Source organism: Marmota flaviventris, chromosome 9 (assembly GCF_047511675.1).
Source record: "Marmota flaviventris isolate mMarFla1 chromosome 9, mMarFla1.hap1, whole genome shotgun sequence".
Lineage (NCBI taxonomy): Eukaryota > Metazoa > Chordata > Mammalia > Rodentia > Sciuridae > Marmota > Marmota flaviventris.
Window position 1 is genome coordinate 7160126 of NC_092506.1, and position 8975 is coordinate 7169100.

The window sequence follows — 8975 nt, forward strand, 5'->3', positions numbered from 1 at the left end:
GCAATATACTTCTTGACATTGATGCCAATGAGGGTAGAATGGGGACAGAGATGTTGCTTTTTGTAAGAAACATGAGGACTTCATGGGCTGATTAACAGGTTTTGAAGGAAGGACAGGGAATTGGTAGCATGCTTGTTGACCAAATTGTATGACCAACTGGGCAATAAAGGTTTTCAATTTTGTTTCATAAGGAATTAGGTCGTTGCTTACAGGCCAGTTACCATGAAGTAAGTTCAAAGTCAGCTACCAGTCATTTCCCTGATTATTACTCCTCTCCTCTGGGTGGGGTTGGGGAATGGAGGAATAGATAGTTTCTCACAGCTACAGGTCTGCCTCATTGAAACAAGAAGTACTGACACTCATCCCGGAATTATAGAAGTTTCCATCCCCTTTCAGACAGCATTTGCCAAGATGTGTACACATATTAAATGCAGATGGAGTAAAATTTATCACCACTATGGACAGAAATTGGATGACTCATTAGAATTTTGGCTGGTTCACTTCAGGGCTGATAGGCAGGAGACATGGTGCTTGGTTAAAAAAGAATGGCAACAGCCGGGCCATTGTACAACTCAGCCCTACTATCAAGACAACCTTCTGTCTATTCCAAGATCACAGTAGAGGGTCTCAGAGTTATTTTTTCCAGTGGGTCCTGGATGCTGCAGGGACCCATTACGGGAACCTTTACTCCCTTAAGCAAAGTTTCCTGAGATGGGCGAAATCCAATAGGAAATCATAGATGGGCTACTGATTACTCTTTGGGCTCTTTCTGTTCTGGTTTGCAATGCTGATAAAGATGACCACCAGAGAAGGAGAGAGTGACCCAAAAAATTTAGATAAATTCTTGTGATCAGCTCCACCACTCCAGAAAACTCCCATAGTAAAACCAGATGAAAACCTAAGAGATCTTATTATGACGACAGAAATACCCGCCATCACTGCATGTTGTTGGGCAGTGTGCTTATTAATGACTATTTCACCTCTGGGAGACTTTAGGACTCAACAACCACAGCCATATCACTTTCTATCAACAGCTGTGAGGTCTGCACCATTGGCTGATCTGGGTTTGAGTGGCTCGGTCGCTAGTAAAGGTTTGTCAATTCTTTTCAAATAATTAACTTCTGGATTAGTTGATTCTCCCAGTCACTTTGCTGTATTTCACTTACTTGTACTCAAATCTTGATTATCCTTATTGTCCTCCCTTCTGCTTGTACTGTTTTGTTCTTCGAGTTTCTTAAGGCAAAATATTAGGTTATTGATTTGAGATCTTTTTTTTTCCTTTTCAACATAAACATTAACAACTATAAATTTTCCCCTAAGCACTTCCTTTAAAAAACAAAGGTCACAGCTATGCAAGTCAGACAGACATCAAACAACATTCTAACAAACATCTATAGGACACTCCATAAACAGCAGAATTCATATTCTTTTGAAATGCACATGGAATATTCTCCAGGATTGACGGTATGTGAGGTCTGAAAACTCTCTAAGGATCCATACATTGAAAAAGATTGAACTCATACAAAATCTATTCTCATTCCATAATAGAATGAAATTAGCAATCAATAACAGAAAGGGATTTGGGAAAACTTTATACAGAAATTAAACAACATACTCCTAAAAAATCTATGGGTCATAGAAGAAATCACACAGGAAATTAGAAAATACTTTGAGATTAATTAAAATGAAAACAATGTAGAAAAATTTATGGAATGCAGCCAAAGTGGTGCTTAGGGGGGAAATGTATAGCTTCTAATGTTTATATTTAAAAAGGAAAAAAGGGCTGGAGTTGTGGCTCAGTGGTAAAGCACTTGCCTAGCACGTGTGAGGAACTGGGTTCAATTCTCAGCACCATATATAAGTAAATGAATAAAATAAAGGTTCATCAACATCTTTAAAAAATTTTTAAAAAGAAAAAAAGATCTCAAATCAATAAATTAATGTTTCACCTTAAGAAACTAGAAGAACAAACCAAAAACAAGTAGAAGGAAAGATAATAAAGGAAGAATAATAAAGATTTGAGTGGAAATAAGTGAAATAGAGAATAGAAATTGATCCAAAAGTTCTTTAAAAGACCAACAAAATTGAGGAATCTTCAGCTAGAGTCTGATCCAGGTCAGCCAATGGTGCAGACATCGCGACTGCAGGTGGAAAGCAAGGTGGCCATGGTTGCTGAGTCCTGCAGCCACCCAATGTGAAATGCACAAAGTGGGTAACAAGAACACTGCCAAACCACCTAGCAAAGTTTTCATCAAACTGAAACTAATCATGGAAACAAATTGCAGCTGCTCAAACTGTCTGTCATTCACATAGATGCCCGTGTTAAGGGCCCATTATATGATGACACTGACTGGGATCAAGCTGTGGATCGTGATTCACTGCTTGCTGTACTGCCATTTTCTCATTTCCACCTGGATTCATCACCATACTAGACTGGCAGCACATTCACCATCATAGAGTGGGTACAAAGGAAAGGATTCTGCGCTTCTGAAGCAGAGGCTGCCACTCCATGCCTGACTTGTGATTTCTGCCAAAAGTTCATCTGTTCATTTCACAATAAGGGAGATTACACTATATGTAGCACCGCCCCTGCCCACACCTGACAGATTAATACACGAGATGCTCGGTTCCCCTTTGGGACTATGGTGATACCTCACACTTTTCAGGTCAAATGGTGCCTTGCCACTGTGGTCCTTTATTATTTTTTTTTATTTTAGTTGTAAATGGACAATACCTTTTTTAAAAAAAATTATTTTTTTGTGGTGCTTAGGATCAAACCCAGTGCCTCACACATGCTAGGCAAGTGCTCTACCACTGAGCTACAACCCCAGCCTGCCATTGTAGTTCTTGAGATGAATCTGTGTTGTGTTTATAGTTTTCTGGACCATATGAAGTCTTTTATCCCAAAAGCCACTCAGAATAGGCTGACAGTGACCATGCTCCCTACCAGCCCCTGTGAGCTCTGAAATAGCCTCCTCAAAAATCAACTCAGGAATATTTCTAGCTCTCCCTCCTGGTCCCCACACCTTGGTAAGGCAATCGAAATTATGAATGCAGCTGTCCCCAGGATGGGACCATCTCCCATCTTGGCCACATCCTTCATGAAGATTGGAATGTGAGAGTGGAGGTTTTTTTAGAACAATTTTGAAAATTCCAGGTTCCATACTCACCATGTAGGGGACACAATGTTTCTTTCTTCCCCCTAACATCAATTTCAGGCCAGGCTTGTTGGTGACTCCCAGGTAGCAGCCTAGTCAACAGGGGGATTAGAAGATTCAAATGTGTGTGTGTGTGTGTAATGTATAGTACTGGGGATAGGATCTAGGGTCATTTTACCACTGAACCACACCCTCAGTCCTTTTTTTTTTTTTATGTTTTGATTTGAAACAGAGTTTTGCTAAGTTGCTGAGGTTGGCCTTGAAATTGTGATCCTCCTGCCTCAGCCTCCCAAGTTGTTGGATCCAGGTGTGCATCATTGTGTCTGGAAAGACTCAAATGTAATTGTGGTCCAGGCCACCAGAATTCTCTTGTTGGCACTCCTGGGATCAGAGGAATAACTGCAGCCCTTGGCTGTGACACCTCTCTCAGAGCCCTCAATATTCCCTGCCACATACAAACAGTGGTCCATAGGCTAAGTGGGTTCAGAATGTGTCCCTATAAGTTTGATTAAAATGCCCTTGTCCTTTTCATACCTAACACTTTCAGGTGATGATTAGGAGGAGGAGACGATCAGGAAAAGGGAGAAGTTCCAGCTACTGGAATGGGATATACAAATTTTGAGACAGAGGAGGGAGAGCAACAGTGTTGGCACCTGGGAAGGAACAGTTCAGACCCTGGGGACATGGGAGAAGGAGAGATATTAATCAGCTCTGTCTTTCCAACCCGCTTTCCCTGGAACCTTCCTTGCTAAGGGAAACACCCTGCTTCACCTCTCCCAGACTGTTGCAAGTGCCTTAAATTTAACAGACTGTGGGTCTGCCATTCTCCATCTTGGTTCTGTCAGGGATTTGATTGCTATTCTGCTTAGCCTTCCCAAGAGATGGGAAATGACAGAGGTGGCCTCAGCTCCTGTACCTCCCACATAAACACCAATACTCACATGCTGTCCCCATCACTATTCCCGTAGCCAGCACTCAGTCATTTCATGGGGTAGTGGCACAGACAAACAGGACAGGTTGACTTATGGTTCTCAGTCCTTCCCAAAACAAGGGGTAGACTCAATTATTCAAATGGGGTTGGGAGTCCTACCAGCTTGTGAGGAGGCCACACTGGAGGCAATATCAATCGGTGTCCCTCAACTGATGTAGGTCCCTTCAAACTGATGTTTGAAGCAGCTTTGTGTTTCTTCCCAAAAGTGCCATGAGCCCCTCCGCACCAGATTCTACTTTTTATGTGGAAGTCAAGCATTAATTTGCTTCTCTCCTGAAAACAGTCTCTTGGAATCTGTCCCTGACTTTAGCCAAAGTGATCACCACCTTGAGTCACTAGGTCAGTCTCTCTTCACTGACCAAGGTTGATATGGTTTATCGGATCTCTCTGGGCTTCTTCCTTATGGCCAAGACAGAGTCTGTGCAGTTAATTTTTTAATTTCCTTTTTCTTTTCATTTAATATTTTTAATAGTAGATGTACAATACCTTTAATTTATTTTTATGTGATGCTGAGGATTGAATCCAGTGCCTCGGTGCTAGGTGAGCGCTCTACCAACTGAGCTACATCCCCAGCCCTGTGCAGTTAATGTATCCCCTTGTACCTGGGTTGGTTAGTGCTTCATGCCTAGTGGAGGGGTCTGTGCAGAGACTTAAGGAGGAAGCCACCTGATTTTCTAAGATAGGTCTGATGTTTTATAGATTTGCTCACCTGGGACCACGGGGGACATGGGTGAAGTCAGTACTGCAAGTTAGCCTCATCCTGCTGCTTGAAGACCTGTCTGCAGTGACCTCAACTAAATGTTGTATGTGACAAATGGAAAAAAAATAGTTTTATCCCCTGTTGATCAAATTACCATGGAAGTAAAAAAATCCAAGTTGGTGTACAAGTGAGGAGTGGATATTACAGTAAGACAATTCTCTATGAGCCTCTGGAGTTTCTGCACATTTTGCAATGAGGCACTAATTGTCTTTGCTCTGGACTCTCTTTTTCAAAGATGAAATGAAGAGCCATGGAAGATGGAGATAGTGTCTCCCTCCAGAGCAAGATATGGGCATGCTCACTGGCTTTGGGTTCCCTAAGCTTAGAGTTCTGATCCATACTACAATACACTTCACATGCGGGCACCAATCTGAGCCCATCTACATCACCCCAATGGAACTTGGGGACAAAGGGACAAACACATGCTACTGCTCATGTGGTTTGCTGTGCCATGATAAAGTCCTTTGTCTCTGACCCAGGAATCTCATGTCTTCTGCTAGAATCCTTGAACCTGTGGTAGGCTAACTTGCCAGCTTCCTAGTGGGGTAAGATCTCAGACTTTCTATGGTCTTTGACAAAAGGAAGGCATATAGAACATTCCTAGAAGTGTTGGTGGCAAATACATTTGCAGCGGTCATGGCAGGCAGACCAGTTGCCTGGGAAGCAGTGGGCTTGGGCTCTTTCTGACCCTTCACCTGTCTACAGAATTTATCACAGGTTCCTGTGAGCAAGACCAGCATCTGTTCCTACCTGTGGATAGGCCCTTTCCTGGGTAACAGTGCACACCGTGATGGCATATTCACACTCAGCTACATTATAGGACCAGCTAAGACTGGTTTATCTGCAGGCGCATACTCACATGAACAAGTGGCCTATGCCACTTTCATGTGACTCTGCAAAGCATAACTTACAGCATTGTGCTTTCCACACTAACAGGCACTTTTTCTTGTTCCCTGCACGTGAACTGATCTGACATTTCTGGGAAATTAAAAGGACTAGATTCTTAATGAAAATAACCCTACTCCATTTTTGGTGTGTTTTCTTTGTGCCAGGCACTGAGCTAAGAGCTTTTCAAGAAGCATCTCATTTAACCCTTAGAACTTCACTGAGTTAGGTCTTATCAGCATTCCAATTTGCAGAAGAGAAAGCTGAGGCTTGTATCCGGTAAGAGATTTATCCCTGGTCACCTGGGACATGGCAGGGCTGGGGCTTCATGACTCCATCCTGGAAGTCAGTGGTCCTCAAAGTCCTGAGTTCTCACCAGTAGGCCTTACCTTGGTGTAGAAGGTGAGAAAAGTCAAGGGGAGAAGAACCTTTATGATTTATTAACCATCAAAAGGGGCTGGGTGGCTGTGGTTGTGGCTCAGTGGTAAAGCATGTGCCCACCATGTGTGAGGCACTGGGTTCGATCCCCAGCACCATGTAAAAACTAAAAAAACAAAATAAAGATATTGTGTCCGTGTACAACTAAAAAAATACACAAAAATAAGGGGGAAATGGGAATGTGGCTTAGTGGTAAAGCACTTGCTTAGTATATGCAAGGCCCTGGGTTCTAGCCAAAGCACAGAAAAAAAATTAAATCATTCATATGAAGTGTGAAGTTAATTTCATTTTCCAATGTCATTTCTCCATGTTTACCATTTTGGTACACACAATAAATGACATATCTGCAGGATTCATCAATGACCACTTTCAGTACAGTGTCTACGGAAAAAGATGCTTCTGAGTAGAATTGTCCCCTCCAAGCCTCTGTAACTCCACCCAACCTCTTAATACATATATATATATATGTATATGTAATTAGTTGTAGGTGGACACAATACCTTTATTTATTTTTATGTGGTGCTGAGGATCTAACCCAGTGCCCCACCCATGCTAGGTGAGCGCTCTACCCCTTGAGCCACAACCCCAGCCACAACCTTTTTTGACCTGATGGACTTGCCTGAAACTCCTTATTACTACTCCAGAGCCATTTCTTTCCTCAGAGCCTAGAAGCTTCCCAGAGACATTCAGAGCTCAGTGAGAGATGGTACATAGACTGGCACATGGTACTTCTCACTGCAGTAGTTCTCCTTGTGTAGACAGCCCCTGTCCCATCACACAGCCCATCACGGCTCCCAGACCTAGATAACAATGAAGAAAGCTAACATATACTGAGTATGTATATGTACCTGGCATTGGTTACAGGTTTCATAAACACCAGTTCATTGTTCCCTGTTGAAAATTGAGAAAGCAGATACATAGAGAAATGGAAGAGATTTTCCCAATTCACACAGTGTTTTGTGAATTTCCCAATTCACATAATACAACCAGGATAATCATTCAGAAAGCAACCACTATGCTATGCTGTCTTCTTTTTTTTTTTTTTTTTTTTGGTACCAGGGATTGAACTCAGGGGCATCTGACCACTGAGCCAGATCCCCAGCCCTATTTTGTATTTTATTTAGAGACAAGGTCTCATTGACTTGCTTAGGGTCTCACTTTTACAGAGAATGGCATTGAACTCGAAATCCTCTTGCCTCAGCCTCCCGAGCTGTTGGGATTACAGGCACTACCTCTCCCAGCCTGAGACATAACTATCTTTTTTTTTTTTTAAGAGAAAGAGAGAGAGAGAGAATTTTAATATTTATTTTTTAGCTCTTGGCGGACACAACATCTTTGTTTTTGTATGTGGTGCTGAGGATCGAACCCAGGCCGCACGCATGCCAGGCAAGCGCGCTACCGCTTGAGCCACCTCCCCAGCCCCATAACTATCTTGATTTAGGCTGTGAAGCTGTGTCCAGTCAATCTCTCAACAGGGCATCAGGAGCCTGTTCTATTAAGGACTCAAGTCCTGCTTCTGCCACAGAGACTGTGTAACCTTGGCTAATTTCCTAGCCTTCTCTGGGTCTAAGAACTCAAACACAGTCTGAACATTTGCTGGGCCTGGTTCCATGGCTCCTCTTTGTCTCAGTCTAGAAAATCCCTCATTGCAAGTATATCAGAGAGATGAGGGCCCTCCGCCCCTCCACACCCATACAGGCTCAGGTCACCTGGGAGCCATTCATACCACTTGCCTCTCAGGCACCCTCTGCTTCACAGGCCCTCAGATTCCACCTCCCCAAAATCCATCTCCACACAGTCCTCATGATGCCATCTCCAGGGATGAAGGCAGAGTGCCCTGATACAGTAAGTACCCTCTCAATGAAAATTAAACCCAGATTTCCCACCAGGCCCCCTCCCGCCCCACCTCACCTCCCTGTTTCTCACTGGCTTTCCCTCAGGCCTTGGAAGAACTAAGTTTCTTTCCCACCCCTTCCTTCTACACGCCCCTCTGCAAACAGTCTCTTCTTTGGTTTCCTCTGCTTCCTCAGCCTCCAGCAGGCATCTCTTAGATCCATCCTCCAGTCCCTGGTGCAAAAGGCCTTTTGGCAGAGGATCTTCCTGGGCCCCCAGGTCCCACTGCCACTTTTGCCTTCAGATACCTGCTCTTCTCTGTCACAGCACCTCCATGGTGGCCACCGATATGTGTGAAATGACTTGTCACATGTTCATCTGCCTAGTATAGAAGCTCTGGGAGGGCAAGAATTTTTCTCATGGTAGGCAAGAGCTTGGCATGTGGTAGATTCTCAATTTGGTGAATGAATAGATCACAGAAAAGCAAACTGAGGCTTAGAGAGATCAAGATTCCAAGCAGTCTCCTGCACCATTTGTGCTGGCCAAGGTGAGCCACAGTCTGCTCTGGGCAGGGAAGGGTCGGGTTCAGATGAGTATGAGGGAAAAAATGAACATAAAATGCTCAGGCCACGCCTGGCAGGTGGTAAGTGGTTAGTATTAATCCCTGCCTCAGAGTGTGACCAGAGCCTAAGGGAGGGGGGCTCCCCCTCACAAGCCTTCCTGGATTCCAGTGGCAGAGAATCCACTGGGGACACAGAACTGCCCCCTTCCAGCCCTGCAGTGCCACAAAATATGGAACAGGGCCTGAGCCACTGAGCAATTCAAGTAGGGCTCACCTCAGTCCCTCCAAAGCCACCCAAATAAAGTCACCCTCACAGTAAAAGCCATGAGCTGTCTGTTCAGGTGTGCC